Source organism: Carcharhinus amblyrhynchos, chromosome 1, assembly GCF_965287045.1.
Source record: "Carcharhinus amblyrhynchos chromosome 1, sCarAmb.v2.hapA, whole genome shotgun sequence".
Taxonomy (NCBI): Eukaryota; Metazoa; Chordata; class Chondrichthyes; order Carcharhiniformes; family Carcharhinidae; genus Carcharhinus; species Carcharhinus amblyrhynchos.
Window position 1 is genome coordinate 166,297,648 of NC_137324.1, and position 15,393 is coordinate 166,313,040.

A 15,393-nucleotide genomic window follows, 5' to 3' on the forward strand; every position below is an offset into this window, starting at 1 on the left:
GTGACACACACACACACACACTGCACCAAATGAACTTTACAATGTAGGAGCTGCAGTCCCAGAAAGAAGTATTTCGCTCAGAATAGATTTTACACTGGCTGAAATAAATAGTATCGATTTCCCGGTAAACAAATCCGCTATTTAAATAAATCAGCAGGTTTTTTTTTGTCTTATGTATCTCTCTCGCATGTAATGGGGGGGGGTTGGAAAAAAAAGGTTTACCTGATCATGATCAAGTCAGACGCTGCAGGTCCGAAGGGGCTTTACACTGCCCACTTGCTTTTACATGGGGGTCCGCCGCTCAGAAGATAGAAAGGGCTCCTCCAACCGCTCTATCTTGTCCTCATAACTCCCTGCACCGCAGGCTGCCCACATCCAGCTGGAGGAACAACTGAACCAACACACAACACAACACACACACACACACACGAGGTCTGCAGTTCTATACCTGAGCAGCACCGCGCCGGAAAAGTAACCCAGTCCCTGAATCAAAGCGACTCTCATTCATCGTATCAGCAACAGTTCACTTCCTGTACCTGGCCAGCTGCCTAACTGTACCTCAGTTACCCCCCACAACACCCCCTCGGCAAAACTTGGACACTTGCACGTGTTGTTAAATTGCAATGTTATTAGTATCCAACATGGACCGGTTCCACCATACGGGAGGCAAACACAGCAACTCGGCTAGTTCCTTCCTATTGCTGCAACAGACTCTCTCCCCGCACCTCCCCCCCCCCCCAGCCTCGCCAACCCCCTCACCTTCCCCACCTCTGAGCCATAGCAGAGGGACTTTATTAAAACGAGTAGCACGATGGTTAGCACTGCTGCTTCACAGCTCCAGGGACCCGGGTTCAATTCCCAGCTTGGATCACTGTGCGGAGTCTGCACATTCTCCCTGTATCTGTGTGGGTTTCCTCCGGGTGCTCCGGTTTCCTCCCACAGTCCGAAGGACGTGCTGGTTAGGTGCACTGGCCATGCTATGTTCTGCCTCAGTGTACCCGAATAGGCACTGGAGTGTGGCGACGAGGGGATTTTCACAGTAACTTCATTGCATGGTGAATGTAAGCCTACTTGTGACTAATTAATAAATAAATATGCTTAAAGGGATTGATAAGGTGGACAGCGAACAGATGTTCTCCCCTCCCCTTGCGGGACAGTCTAGAACAAAAATAGCTAACTCCTTTTCCCTGGGTTAGGGGAGTCCAAAACTAGAGGGCATAGATTTAAGGTGAGAGGGGAAAGATTTAAAAGGGATCTTAGGGGAACTATTTTGAGGAGAGGGTGGTGCGTATATGGAATGAGCTGCCAGATGGTAGAGGCGGGGACAATTACAACATTAAAAGTACATTTGGAAAGGTACATGGATGAGAAAGGTTTGGAGGGATATGGGCCAAATGCAGGCAAATAGGACTAGTTCAGTTTAAGAAACCTGGTCAGCATGGACAAGTTGGGCTGAAGGGCCTGTTTCCCTGTTTTATATCTCTATGACTCTAGGTCTTAGGTATAGAGTGAAAGGAGGTAGGTTCAACTGAGATAAGGAGAAACTACTTCTCTCAGAGGCTTGTGAATCTGTGGAACTCACTGCCCCAGAGTGCAGTGAAGGCAGAATCAATCAACAAATTCAAGAAAGAGATAGACATGTTTCTGATGAAAAATGGAATAAAGGGCAATGTGGAGCAGGAGGAAAGTGGAGCTGAGGCCAGGATAAGATCGTAGAAACCCTACAGTGCAGAAGGACACCATTCAGCCCATTGAGTCTGCAACAACTAATCCCATCCAGCCCCTATCCCAGTAGCCACACATATTTACCCTGCTAGTCCCCCTGACACTAAGTCGCAATTAGGCATGGCCAATCAACCCGACCTGCACATCTTTGGAACATGGGAGGAAACCAGAGCACCTGGAGGAAACCCACGCAGACAAGAAGAGAATGTGCAGATACCGCACAGACAGTGACCCAAGCCAGGAATTGAACCCAGGTCTCTGGCGCTGTGAGACAGCAGTGCTAACCACTGTGCCACCCTCAGCCACAGTCAGCCATGATTATGTTAAATGGCGGAGTGGGCTTGAAAGGTTGAATTGCCTATTTCTTCTCCTATTCCAACGTTACTTCATTTCTGATGAAGGGGGTTATTATCGACCTGCTAACCCTGTCTCTGTCCACAGATGCTGCTGAGTATTTCCAACATTTTGTGTTTTTACTCCTTAATTCCTTCACAATGCTTTCAGTAACATCAACCAATTCAATATTGCTGGTATGAAAATGCAATATAACCAATGAAATATAACTGGTACTTTACCTCTGCTCCTTAAGGACTCTACACTGATGGACAAATCTTTCAGTCACTGCATGGCTGGTAGTTGCCTGGGTAATCAGGCAAAGTCATTCTTATTGGGTTCTCGCATGTAATTTTCCATTCAGCCTTCCAGATTGGCCTCAAGTCCAATCAAGTCCAGCAGAAGATTTTCAGGAGTTATCTGTCAAAATGTCAGGGTATCGTAATGAGACGCAATGGGTTCAGGCATAATTTCCCTGCCTGCACACTGCGAATGCACTCACCCATGTAGATGAGGATCGAAACTCGGGAGAATGTTCCACGTTGGCTATTTTTATTTACAATATTTTGAAACGTGGATTTTATCATTGAGTTCATCAGAGCTGCATTTTTCAGAACTTGTTTCTTTTTTTGGCAGTTTGTTTATTTTTGGATGTCTGGTTCCAGATTCATGCCAACACAATTTCTCACAGAGATGAAGATTTGGATGAAAACAGTCATCCTCAGGATGATACAAAGTTCTTCACATCTAATGAATTGCATTTGAAGGGTAAGGAGCAGGGTCACACATTGTGTTTTGCACACACCCAGCAGCCAATCTGCAGATAGCAAGGCACGGTGGCAAGGTGGTTAGCACTGCTGTCTCACAGCGCCAGGGATCTGGGTTCAATTCTGGCCTTGGGTACTGTCTCTGTGGAGTTTGCACATCCTCCCCATGTCTGTGTGGGTTTCCTCCATGTGCTCCAGTAATACGTGGGGTCACATAGAATCATAGAATACCTAGAGTGGAGAAAGAGGCCATTTGGCCCATTGAGACTGCACCAACAACAATTCCACACAAGCCCTACCCCACTAACACCACATATTTACCGTGTTAATCTCCCTGACACTAAGGGGCAATTTAGTACGGCCAATCAACCTAACCTGCACATCTTTGGAGTGTGTAAGGAAACCAGAGCACTCAGAGGAAACCCATGCAGACATGGGGAGAATGTGTAGACTCTACACCGAGACTGGAATTGAACCTGGGTTCCTGCCACTGTGAGGCAGCAATGCTAACTGCTGTGCCACCGTGCATGGGAATAGGGTCTGGATGGGACTGTTGTCGTTGCAAGCTTGATGGGCCAAATGGCCTCTTTCTACACTGCAGGGGCCCTCAATTCATCATTGAGGAGCAATGATATAAATAATCAGTTCATTGTTTCTTGGAAGCATTGATCAATGGGTAAATGCTGGCCAGGAATTTAGGCGAATGCCCCTATTCATGGGATTTAATGGGATTGAGGGTTATAGTTAGGCCTGGTTGGTAGGGATATGATCAGCACAACTTGTGGGCCGAAGGGCCTGTTTGTGCTGTAGCTTTCTATGTTCTATGTTCTACTCTTTAAACAATGGCACAGAATTTTCCTGTCTACATGAACAGGCAGGTACTGTTTCTGTTTAACATGAGGCCTGCAACCTGCAACTCTGGAGTAAAATGGAGCGCAGCAAGGCCTTGTGGCACAGTGGGTAATGTCCTTACCTCTGAACCAGAAGCTCTGGCCCTGGAGGGAGCGTTCATAAAGCGGTTTAATGGACTGATTATCAGCTTGGAAATCTTTCCCTCACTATCCCCCAAAGGGAAGAAAGTGTGCGTGTGAAGATACACTTCATAAAAAGTAAGGACTTATATTTGACTCCTGGCCCTTATCAATCAAACCCATTTCAAAGCTAATTAAATGGAATTTTTAAAACTTTTATCAACATTACTCTTGGGAGAAAGTATCTTTCAATTAACGACTTTTTGGTAAAATGTTGTTGAAATATACCTCTTTTATTTTTCATGATTATTGGTATTTGATTAACAGCATTGCATTTGTGAACAAACTTTTTAAAATGACTACTTGCTACCAAGTTTGCCATCGCTGGATTAACGTCTTGCCTGAAGTGTAGCATCTGTAACCAAAGTGTCTGCCTGGACTGTTTGCTTGGTGTTAGAATCATAGGCTTTCCCAAAAGATGACTCTGTCACAGTTTCAGATATAAAGTGTGGTGATACAATGGTACAGTGATTAGCACTGCTGCCTACAGCACCAGGGACCCGAGTTTGATTCCTGGCTTGGGTCACTGTCTGTGTGGAGTCTGCATGTTCTTCCTGTGTCTGCATGGGTTTCCTCCGGGTGCTTTGGTTTCCTCTCACAGTCCAAAAGGCATGCTGGTTAGGTGCATTGGACACATTAAATTCCCCCTCAGTGTACCCAAACAGGTGCTGGAGTATAGAAATTTTCACAGTAACTTCATTGCAGTGTTAATGTGAGCCTACTTGTGACACTAATAAATAAACTTTAAACATTCCTACCTCCCAAGATAGGAATGTTTCTATCTGTTGATATAGTTACATTGGTAACAATGGTACAGGTGTGGGTAATGCATCTCAGGTATCATCTCAACAGTCTGAAACATGTATTTTTCTCCTCCAAATAATACAAAAATATTATGATGCTGTTTGACACCCATGTGACACAGCAAAAGTCATCGGAATCAAGACTGCTGACCCAAACCAGCAAAGGTAATCAGACAAAAACATAACAGTGAAAACCCCCCATTCCGTAACTCACCACTGAAACTGTGGTTTCAGTTTACAACCGTTCAGATTCCTGTCACCATCTAAAGCTCATCAACCTCTTGGTGTTGAACAGAATCTCTCCGATCTGATTTGACTTATCATTGTCACGTGGCTTTAAAATATTGTTTCTTGCACGCTATACAGACAAAGCGTACCATACATAGAGAAGGAGAGCAGAGGCTGCAGAATGTAGTGTTACAGTCTTAGCTAGGGTGTAGAGAAAGATCAGCTTCATATGAGATAGGTCCGTTCAAAAGTCTGATAGCAGCAGGGAAGAACCTGTTTTTGAGTCAGCTGGTATGTGACCTCAGACTTTTGCACCTTTTTCCTGATAGAAGAAGGTGGAAGAGAGAATGTCCGAGGTGGGTGGGGTCCTTGATTATGCTGGTTGCATTTCCAAGGCAGCGGGAAGTGTAGACAGAGTCAGTGGGTGGGAGGCTGGTTTTCGTGATAAACTTGGCTTTGTTCACAACCCTTTGCAGTTTCTTACTGTTTTGGTCAGAACAGGAGCCATACCAAACTGTGATACTTAATATATGTGACAATAATAAATCAAATCAAATCATCATATCAGCCAAATCCTTAAAATTTAAAGTTTATTTATTAGTGTCACAAGTAGGCTTACAATAGTTACTGTGAAACTCTCCTCATTGCCACATTCCAGTACCTGTTCATTTACACTTAGGGAGCATTTAGCATGACCAATGCACCTAACTGTCCGTCTTTCAGATTGTGGGAGAGAAACAGAGCACTCAGAGGAAACCCAGGCAGACACGGGGAGAATGTGCAGATTCCGCACACTCAGTGACCCAAGCCAGGAATCGAACTGGGCTCCTGGCACTGTGAGACAGCAGTGTTAACCACTGTGCCACAGTGCTGGCCATGGGAAAGAAACTGAGAGTGACGTTCACTGTCCAGCTTCCAGATTGCCCACTCTCAGCAATAGTGCAACAAAATACTCCCTCAAATGCTGCACAAATGAATGTCAACAGTTCGCGACCCAGAAAGAGGTGGTAAAGGCCCTCCATTGTCTGGGGAAGTACAATGGCCTTTTAGTACCCTTCTCTATCTCTCATCTTTTCTTATGTAGGCCTCAGGTCCTGCCAAGTTCTACCTTACAGCTGATCTTCCCACCCTTGTGTTGCTTCTGCCAAACCAACATCATCTGAGCTTTCACATGGGCTTGGTCTTGGTGACAGGGCTCTGCTGATCACCAAATGATCTTCTGGGACTGTGGGTGAAGAACGATGGAAAAGTTTGGTGGCGATGACTACTGCTGCCTCAATTAGGTTTATCTCCACCTGCCCCACTCTCATCCTTGCTGGGACCACTGGTGACAGCCCCAGGTCAGCCTCCTGCCTGGGTGGAGTCAGCACAAAGATTCCCAGAAGAACTCCTTCCCCATTTGCCTCAATCAACAGAACTCCCAAGTGTTTCTTTTCTCATTCCCAGGGTGCAGGCACTACTGGCAAAGTTGGGTTTTCTTCAAAGGAGGACCAAACATTCCTGTCATGTACCTGCCGATTTTTATGGAATGAGGGCCAATTAATAGGCTACCTCTGTGTCCACCATCCAATTAGGAATGGCAGGCAGTGCACTGTTACAGTAGGGCCAATTGCAAGGGCTGAGAGAAAGGCTGGCTAGCAAAGTCAGTGTTGTTCAGACAGACGATGGGCAAGAGCTTATGCAGACTATGGGGTATCAGTCTGCATGGGAAACATCTCCAGATGAATGCATTTGGCTGTGTGCGTGCTGTATACAGCCTTTATTCATCTACGTGCAAAGATTGGCAGGCTCCAGACACAGCAGGGGGCAAGGAGGGTTGGTGCACTGTTCCTCAACTTTAATTCAAATGCAAAATTTGGGGTGAAACACCCTTTTAGGTGTCATAATCTGTATGGTCGCCATTACCATAGGGTGCTATAGAAAAGCACAGTGACGGAACATGTCAAGTCCACTTTGCTTCATTCTAAACATCCACATATCTTGGCCTGCAAAGCTGCCAACATGGCCCATGTTTACCTCTTCAAAGATATTAGCTTCATGGTCACTTTCACTGATGGCAGCTCTTTACTTCCAGATGTTTCAAATTGAACTCAAATCCTCAAAGAGTTTGATGGAATTTTATCTCATGTTCACTTTCAAGTGCAGGCATCTTGATTAGCAGTGCAGGAACATAACTATTAGACTGCCCGGGAACTCAGGTTAAAGGGCCTACATTCTCCAGGGAAGGATGAGGAGCACCCTTCTCATCTCCTGTTCTTTGATTTGATTTGATTTGATTTATTATTGTCACATGTACTGGGATACAGTGAAAAGTATTGTTTCTTGTGCACTAAACAGATATAACATGCCATTCGTAAAGTACATAGGGGAAAAGGAAAGGAGAGGGTGCAGATCAGCTAATATACAGTTGGATCATTTAAAAGTCTCATGGCAACAGGGAAGAAGCTGTTCTTGAATCAGTTGGTACGCGACCTCAGACTTCTACAGAACATAGAAAATTACAGCACAGTATACAGGCCCTTCGGCCCCCGATGTTGTGCCGACCTGTGAAACCAATCTAAAGTCTATCTAACCTACACAATTCCAATATCATCCATTTTGTATCTTTTTCCTGATGGGAAAAGTTGGAAGAGAGAACGCCCGGGGTGCGTGAGATCCTTGATTATGCTGGCTGCTTTCCTGAGGCAGCGGGAAGTGTAGATGGAGTGAGTGGATGATGTCAATGTCTCTGCTCACCGCCCCCACCACCCCCCCGCCCCCCCCCACCCACCTAACCTCCCCCCCCCCAACCAACCACCACCCCCTCCCCCAACAAACCTTTTGTAGGCCTCAGGCTTTTCCAAGTTGACATAGTGACACAGTGGTTAGCAATGCTGCCTCACAGTGCCAGGGTTCAATTCCCAGCTTGGGTCACTGTCTCTGTGGAGTCTGCATACTGTCTACATGCCTGCGTGGGTTTGCTCCGGGTGTTCCGGTTTCCTCCTACAATCAGAAAGACGTGCTGGTTAGGTGCATTGACCATGCTTAATTCCTTCTCAGTGTACCCGAACAGGTGCTGGAGTGTGGTGACTAGAGGATTTTCACAGTAACTTCATTGCAGTGTTAATGTAAGCCTACTTGTGACACTAATAAATAAACTTAAAAACTTAAGTCCTACAGTGCAACTGGTCTTCCCAACATTGGAGTGATGCTGCCAAACCAACATTGTCTGAGTTTCACAGTTGTCTAACGATGAACTCTCTCTTCAAAACAGGGATCCCGCCAGGGACCCCTCACCCAGACCAGATGCCCCATGATACCGGGTTGTGGTTCTGGAGCTGTCAGAGGGACCGGGGGAAGTTGCCACCCTCCCAGGATGCCACTGCGGCAGGAAGAAAACTTGGTAGTATGTCAAGTTTAAGAAGAAATAGCAACTCACCCAACCAGGGTCTTCAATTAAGCTCAACTTTCGCTCCCACAGATCAAAATAATATTAAACAGGTTGTTTTACTCTGAAATACTTCAATCTCAATGTGCTTTATTGTCATCGCTACATTTATTTGCCAACCATACCAAATCTAATTTACTTTAAGCTCATGAGAGCGTATTAAGTGAGTGTTCATTTTAATTCCATTTTTTTGTTGCCCGTCATCCCAATGGTGCAACGTTATTCCATGAAGTAATTTTAATCCTAGGGGTTCGCATTAATCCAGAACTCAACGTAGCATGTAGTTACAGCTGCAGTAAATCTGCTGCTGCACTTTGTTAGCTGCCATACTTGGCACTTATAGCTTAGGAAATCTGATTGTTAATACTGCCACAGAGCGAGAGATTTGGAGGAGTTTGAACATAATAAAACACCTTCAGTTATGATGCCATGTAGGCCATGAGGGATAGTGCTAGAGGGGGAAACAAAAAAGTCCTTTCGCAAACAGTGAATGCACAAAACGTTGGAAAATCCAAAGGTTTGACAGCATCCACAGAGAGAGAAACGGGAGGGTTGGGCAATCTGGGAGACAACTGGCTGAAAGGCAGGGTTTGAATAAAATGTCACAGGTACGTAGGAGTGTGTGGAGTGCCCATCTTCCTGCCACCATGCCACCTTGCCAACAGCAGGGTACATGGCAGACAACTCTCCTGTCCACAGGCCAGTTAAGCGTCTTAAATATCCAATTTAAGCCAGGGCAGCACAGTGATTAGCTGGGTTCAATTTCTGACTTGGGTCACTGTCTGTGTGGAGTTTGCATGTTCTCCCCATGTCTGCGTGGGTTTCTTCTCGGTGCTCCGGTTTCCCCATTCAGTCCAAAGATGTGCGGGTTAGGTGGATTGGCCGTGCTAAGTTGTCCCTTAGTGGCAGGGGGGCTAGCTAAGGTAAATGCATGGGGTTATAGGAATAGGGGCTGGGTGGGATTGTGGTTGGTGCAGACTCGATGGGCTAAATGGCCTCTTTCTGCACTGTAGGGATTCTATGGCTCTTTCAATTAAGGTTCTCTTTCCATCTCCACCGGCAGTTGCTGTGAGAAGGGGATTGGAGGGGGTGAGAGACACGGTGGATGGTCCTCTGCCACATTTGGAGACCATCCAGTAAAACCTGGCAAAATCCCAGCAGGGTGGGGGTTGGGGAGGTGGGGGGGAGTGGTGCTTTGGCCTATGGAGGGAGTCACCCAGTGCGATCACGGTGGTAATGGCAATTCTTTCCTTCAGCTACACACAGCGTACAGAAGACCCAAGGAGCCAAGAGACTCCCCAGAGAAGCCGACAACAACCCTCAATATTCCTTCAAACTATTGGGGCAATGGAAAGTGGGAGGAGACAGAAGAAGCAGCAACGGCCTCTCCTCTAAACCCCATTTGTTTTTCTCAACGGGGTCCAACAGGACAACAGGTCCAAGCTCTAACCAAATTCTGCCCCCCTTTATCAGACTTATCCTGGAATTGAGTCCTCAACCTTATTCAGTCTTGTCCTTCTATTTCTCATCTTTGTCTGGCTTCTTGCTCAATATTTTTGTCATTTGGAGCTGATCTCCATCTCTGGGACCTGTGACTTGTGGGTGTCTGTGTTTAAGTCATTACAACGGAGTGTAGGCTGGAATTTTACCGCCCTGCCCGCTATGAGAATCGGAGTGGGTGAGGGGTGGACCATGGAAAGGTCCGTTGACCTCGGGTTGGATTTTACAGTTTCGAGATGAGTGAGGCCATAAAATCCCGCATTAAAAGGTATAAGGAATTGTAGATTATCAAACCAGGACAAGTATGAGGAACGATGGTAGAATCCCTACAGTACAGAAGGGGGCCATTCGGCCCATCGAGTCTGCGCCAACCACAATCCCTCCCACACCCTATTCCCATAATCCTACATATTTACCTTGTCAATCCTCCTGATACTAGGGTTAATCTAGCATGGCCAGTCAACCTAACCCACACATCTTTGGGCTGTGGGAGGAAACCAGAGCACCCAGAGGAAACCCACGCAGTCATGGGGAGAATGTGCAAACTCCACACAGACAGTGACCCAAGGCCGGAATTGAACCTGGTTCCCTGGCGCTGTGAGGCAGCAGTGCTGTGCCAACATGAGAAGATATTTTTAAAATGGCCAAAATAACCCACAGGCAGGAAGGTCATGCATTCCTCTATGTATTTAAGTTTTCTCCCATTTCCTTCTCCCATAATGCCTTCAACCTCTCAGTTGTGCCTTCACTTTCTGTCACCTTCTCTGGGTGTGTTTTCCTTGGCCTCTCTACCTCTCACCACTCAATCCGTTCTTCCTTTCCGTTTTGTCTGCACTCTAGTTCTGCTCTCTGGCTTTCCTTCTCTCCCCAATGAGCTTTTCCGACAGATGCCTGCCAGTGTAAACAATTCAGCTGTTACTCACTCCCGGTGCCTAATGTTGAACACGACCCATGCGGATGGAGAGCTGTTTGAACTGATGTAAAGCCAACAACACTTGCCTTTCTTGCTGTTTCTGTACACGGGATTAATTACATCTTTCGTCTCTGGTTTCTTTCCCCATTTTCAATCAGTAATAACAGCACCAACCTGTAGTCATTGCACCTTTCGGTATACTAATGTCCCAAGGAGCTATACTGGAGTAACCTGGACCGTTGAGGATTCTTCAAGTGGGTGACCATTTGGTCAAAGAAATGATTTTATGGAGCATTTTGAAGGGGGAAAGTGAGGTTTTTTTGGAGGGAATTCCAGAACATTGGGCCTCAGCAGGGACTTATCATGACGCTGGTAAGCTGCTGATAGGGACAAGGATCATAGAAACCCTACACTGCAGAAAGAGGCCATTCAGCCCATCTAGTCTGCACCAACTTTCTGACTGAACATCTTATCCAGGCCCAACCCCCAAGCCTATCCCCATAATCTTAAGCATTTACCTCAAGAATCCCCCTAATCTAATGTTTGGACTCTACGGGGCAATTTAGCATGGCTAATCCACCTAACCTGCATATCTTTGGACTGTGGGAGGAAATTGGACCAGCCGGAGGAAACCCACGCAGAGATGGGGAGAACATGCAAATTCCATACAGACAACAGAGGCTGGAATTGAACCCTAGTCCCTGGCGCTGTGAGGCAGCAGTGCTAATCACTGTGCCACCATGCGTCATGCCAGCCACATAGCTATGAATGAGCCAATTGATTGGTTTAACTGGCACCTGTCTCCAGTTGACAGGTAGCCGTTGAGGATACCCTCTGGCAGTGCAAAGATGTTGGGCACTCAACCCACACATTCTGCTGCCATTTTCCTAACTCCCCAACTCACCTTCGGGGAGCTAAAACCTAACCCAAAGACAGCAAAAGCAAGGAAGTTATGGTTCATGGTAAAACATTGGGTTTAGCTCAACTGGAGTATCTACTTCTGGGCTCTTTGGGAAGGATGTGGAGAGGGCAGAGAAAAGAATCATGAGAATGGCTCCTGGTGTGAGGAAATTCGGTTATGAAGATAGAGTGGGGTTATCCTCCTTAAAGAAGAGTAGGTTGGGAGGAGATTTGATAGTGGTGTTCAGAATCATGTGGGGTCTAAATAGAGTAGATAGGGAGAAACTGTCCTGTTTGGTGAATGGATCGAAAATCAGGGGGCACAGATTTACGGTAATTAGAAAAAGAACCAAAAGCAACACGAGGAAACATTGGCTGAAAATTTTCCATCCTGCCAACCACAGGAATTGTACAGGTGAGACCAAAAATTCAGCGAACAATTTATAGGTCTGTTGACCTTGGGTGGAAATTCTAAGTCTTGAGGCCCGAGCGGCTGGAAAATCCTGCCCATCCTTTTTCAAAGTGGGATTTTCCAGCCCCTCCTGCTAAGCAGGATCTTCCAGCTTAGTCAAAGTCAACCAGGATTTGAATGGCTCGACGCATCTGCCATAGAGCAATGCACTGCGGCAGGACCGGAATGCTCCGGTTGGGATCTGGAATTGAATGCCTTAGAGACTGGAACTGGTGGATTCAATTGGGATTTTCAAAAGGAAATTGAATAAAGTTAAAAGTTTATTTATTAGTCACAAGTAGGCTTACATTCACACTGCAACGACATTACTGTGAAAATTCCTAATCGCTGGAAAATTCTCCAGCGCCAGTTTGGGTACACAGAGGAGGAATTTAGCACGGCCAATGCACCGAACCGACACATCTTTCAGGCTGTGGGAGAAAACCACAGCACCCAGAGGAAACCTACGCAAACACTGGGAGAACATCCAAGCTCCGCATAGACAGTCAGCCAAGCTGGAAATCGAGCCTCAGTCCCTGGCACTGTGGGGCAACAGTGCTAACTACTGGGGATAAGCACCTGAAGATATACTTTAGCAAGATTCCGAGGAAAATTGGAGTGTGGGACCAGCTGGATTACTCTTACTGTGGGCTAGTATTGACTCCCAGTATATCCCAGAATGTTGTGGGAGGCTAGGGAGGAAATTATGGGCGCCCTAGCCGAGATATTTGAATCATCGATAGTCACGAGTGAGATGCCTGAAGACTGGAGAGTAGCAAATGTTGTGCCTTTGTTTAAAAAGAGCTGCAGGGAAAAGCCTGGGAACTACAGGCCAGTGAGCCTCACCTCTGTGGTGGGTAACTTGTTGGAAGGTATTTTGAGAGGCAGGATCTACAGGCATTTAGAGATGCAAGGACTGATTAGAGACAGTCAGCATGGCTTTGTGAATGGAAAATCATGTCTCACAAATTTAATCGAGTTTTTTGAGGGGTAACCAAGAAGGTAGATGAGGGCAGTGCAGTTGATGTTGTCGACATGGACTTTAGCAAAGGCCTTTGACAAGATATCGCATGGTAGGTTGTTGCTTAAAGTTAAATCTCCAGGATGAGGTATCTCCTGAATACAGGAGTTAGGACGTCTTGTTGAAGTTGTTCACTACATTGGTAAGGCCACACTTGGAATATTGTGTGCAATTCTGGTCACCCTATTATAGAAAGGATATTATTAAATTAGAAAGAGTGCAGAAAAGATTTACTAGGATGCTACTGGGACTTGATGGATTGAGTTATAAGGAGAGGCTGATTAGACTGGGACATTTTTCTCTGGGGCGTCAGAGGCTGAGGGGTGACCTTATAGAGGTCTACAAAATAACGAGGGGCGTAGACAAGGTAGATAGTCAATATCTTTTCTTAAAAGTAAGGCAGTCTAGAGAGCATAGAGTTAAGGTGGGAGGGAAGAGATACAAAAGTGTCCAGAGGGGCAAATTTTTCACACAGAGGGTGGTAAGTATCTGGAATGAGCTGGCAGAGATAGTAGGAGAGGCAGGTACAATTTTATCTTTTAAAAAGCATTAAGATAGTTACATGAGTAAAATGGGTATAGAGGGATATAGGCCAAATGCAGACAATTGGGATGAGCTTAGGGGTTTTAAAAAAGAAGGGCGACATGGACAAGTTGGGCCGAAGGGCCTGCAAACCCCTATGACTCAACAGGCTGAATAGTCCCATTCTGCACAGCAAGCGTTCTATAATATTTTTGATTAAGGCCTGGGACCTTTGTCTTTTTGAGAGAAGCCAGTACCAAATGTGTCTATTAACTAAAGAGCTGGAATTTATCCTGACAAATGTTTTTTCACTCATGTGCTTTAGGATATTATTGGAAATCTATCACACTGCAACAATATTGTATTTGAATTTCTCCATCAGAGCCAATAATGCCCTAGTCTGCCTACTCATATACCCAAACATTTTACTATTGGCACTGAGTGAAAATCCATTTGCTCCAAATCTTCAGATTTACATACATTAGTAACGGTGGAAACCAGCTAAGAGCGTGTTCTGACTTATATTTAATGTTTGTTGGATATTGTGGAAAATTCTGGCACGGATGTGAAGAACTGTCTTACATTTGTACAAGTCATATAAATTCTCCACAGGTCTTATTTTCCGAGTCTCTACTGTCACTGAAAACCATATCATGCAAAGTATCCTCACAAATGGAAAGACGCAAGACTGAAGCATACTGTGAAGGACTCAAGAAGTTCAGTAGATGTCCTTATATAGGGAACCTTTTCCTCCTGGGTGAACCCCATTTTCCGGCCACATTTTGTCGCATTTGCTGGTGTAAGATTTCCATAGGTTAGTTCCATAGGGTTGTTGGGCTGTTTTTAGCTCTACAGTGCACAGCAGAGGTGGTGTCACATTGTCAATGGTGTTGTCTTTGAGGAGGTCGTTGAGAGAGCAAAGCAAACTAACTTTTGGCTCCAATGTCCCACATCCCACGGAGCCCTGAAAGACAACTGATCCAATCTTGGGTTGGGTCATTTTTAAGTGTTCGGGGCTGCTTTACTGGAGTTTCCCAGGAATGGGTGCAGTAGTTAGCAGGAAGCTACCAACAAAAAGTTCCTCTTATAAAGGAATCACAGAATTATTGCAGAGCCAGTGGAATCCATTTGGCCCTTGGTATCTGCAGCAGCTCTCCAAATAAATAACTCACCTGGTGTCAGTCACCTGCCTCTCCTCCTATGCACTATGCAACAGCCTAGTGGTATTATCGCTGGACCAAAAACTCAGTTCTGGGGACCTGGATTCAAATCCTGCCATGGCAGATGGCAGAAATTTTATTTAATAAAAGATATCTGGAATCTACTGATCTACTGATGACCCACGAAACCATTGTTAATTGTCGAAAAAAACCATCCCGTTTACGAATGTCCTTTAGGGAAGGAAATCTGCCTGCCTTACCTGGTCTGGCCTACATGTGACTGTAGAACCACAGCAATGTGGTTGGCTCTCAGCTGTCCTTGGGCAACTAGGGATGGGCAATAAACGCTGGCCAACTAGTGACACCCATGTCCCATGCATTAATTTTAAAAATTCTCCCTTTTCAGATAAGTTGAATTCCCATTCGAGCACTTCGATTGATCCTGCCTCCAACACGCTCTCAGACAGTGCATTCCAGACTCCAATCACTCACCGCATGAAGAAGTTTTTCCTCATGCTGCTTTTGCTTCTTTTCTGAATTACTTTAAATCTGTGCCTTCTCCTTCCCGATCCTTTCATGAGTTGGAACAACTTCCCCTTATCTCCTCCGTCC

At 45.7% G+C, this 15,393-nt stretch overlaps 1 protein-coding gene and 1 long non-coding RNA gene across 4 annotated transcripts in view; one reads left to right on the forward strand and one right to left on the reverse strand.

The window, feature by feature from the left end:
- The window catches only part of LOC145347181 (thrombospondin type-1 domain-containing protein 4-like), a 428,571-nt gene extending 428,214 nt beyond the window's left edge, over nucleotides 1–357 (reverse strand). Inside the window, exon 1 of one of the 3 annotated variants that reach the window (XR_013887821.1) lies at nucleotides 223–357. The gene's annotated coding sequence lies outside the window, so the exon portion shown is untranslated. The remainder of the gene's footprint in view (nucleotides 1–222) is intronic. The other 2 variants (XM_080195031.1, XM_080195028.1) reach the window with 2 other exon arrangements.
- On the forward strand, nucleotides 50–9,661 carry LOC145347233 (uncharacterized). Its single transcript, XR_013887822.1, has 3 exons — nucleotides 50–124; nucleotides 2,695–2,826; nucleotides 9,571–9,661. It is a non-coding gene; the product is annotated as an uncharacterized LOC145347233 (long non-coding RNA).
- The last annotated feature ends 5,732 nt before the right edge of the window (nucleotides 9,662–15,393 follow it).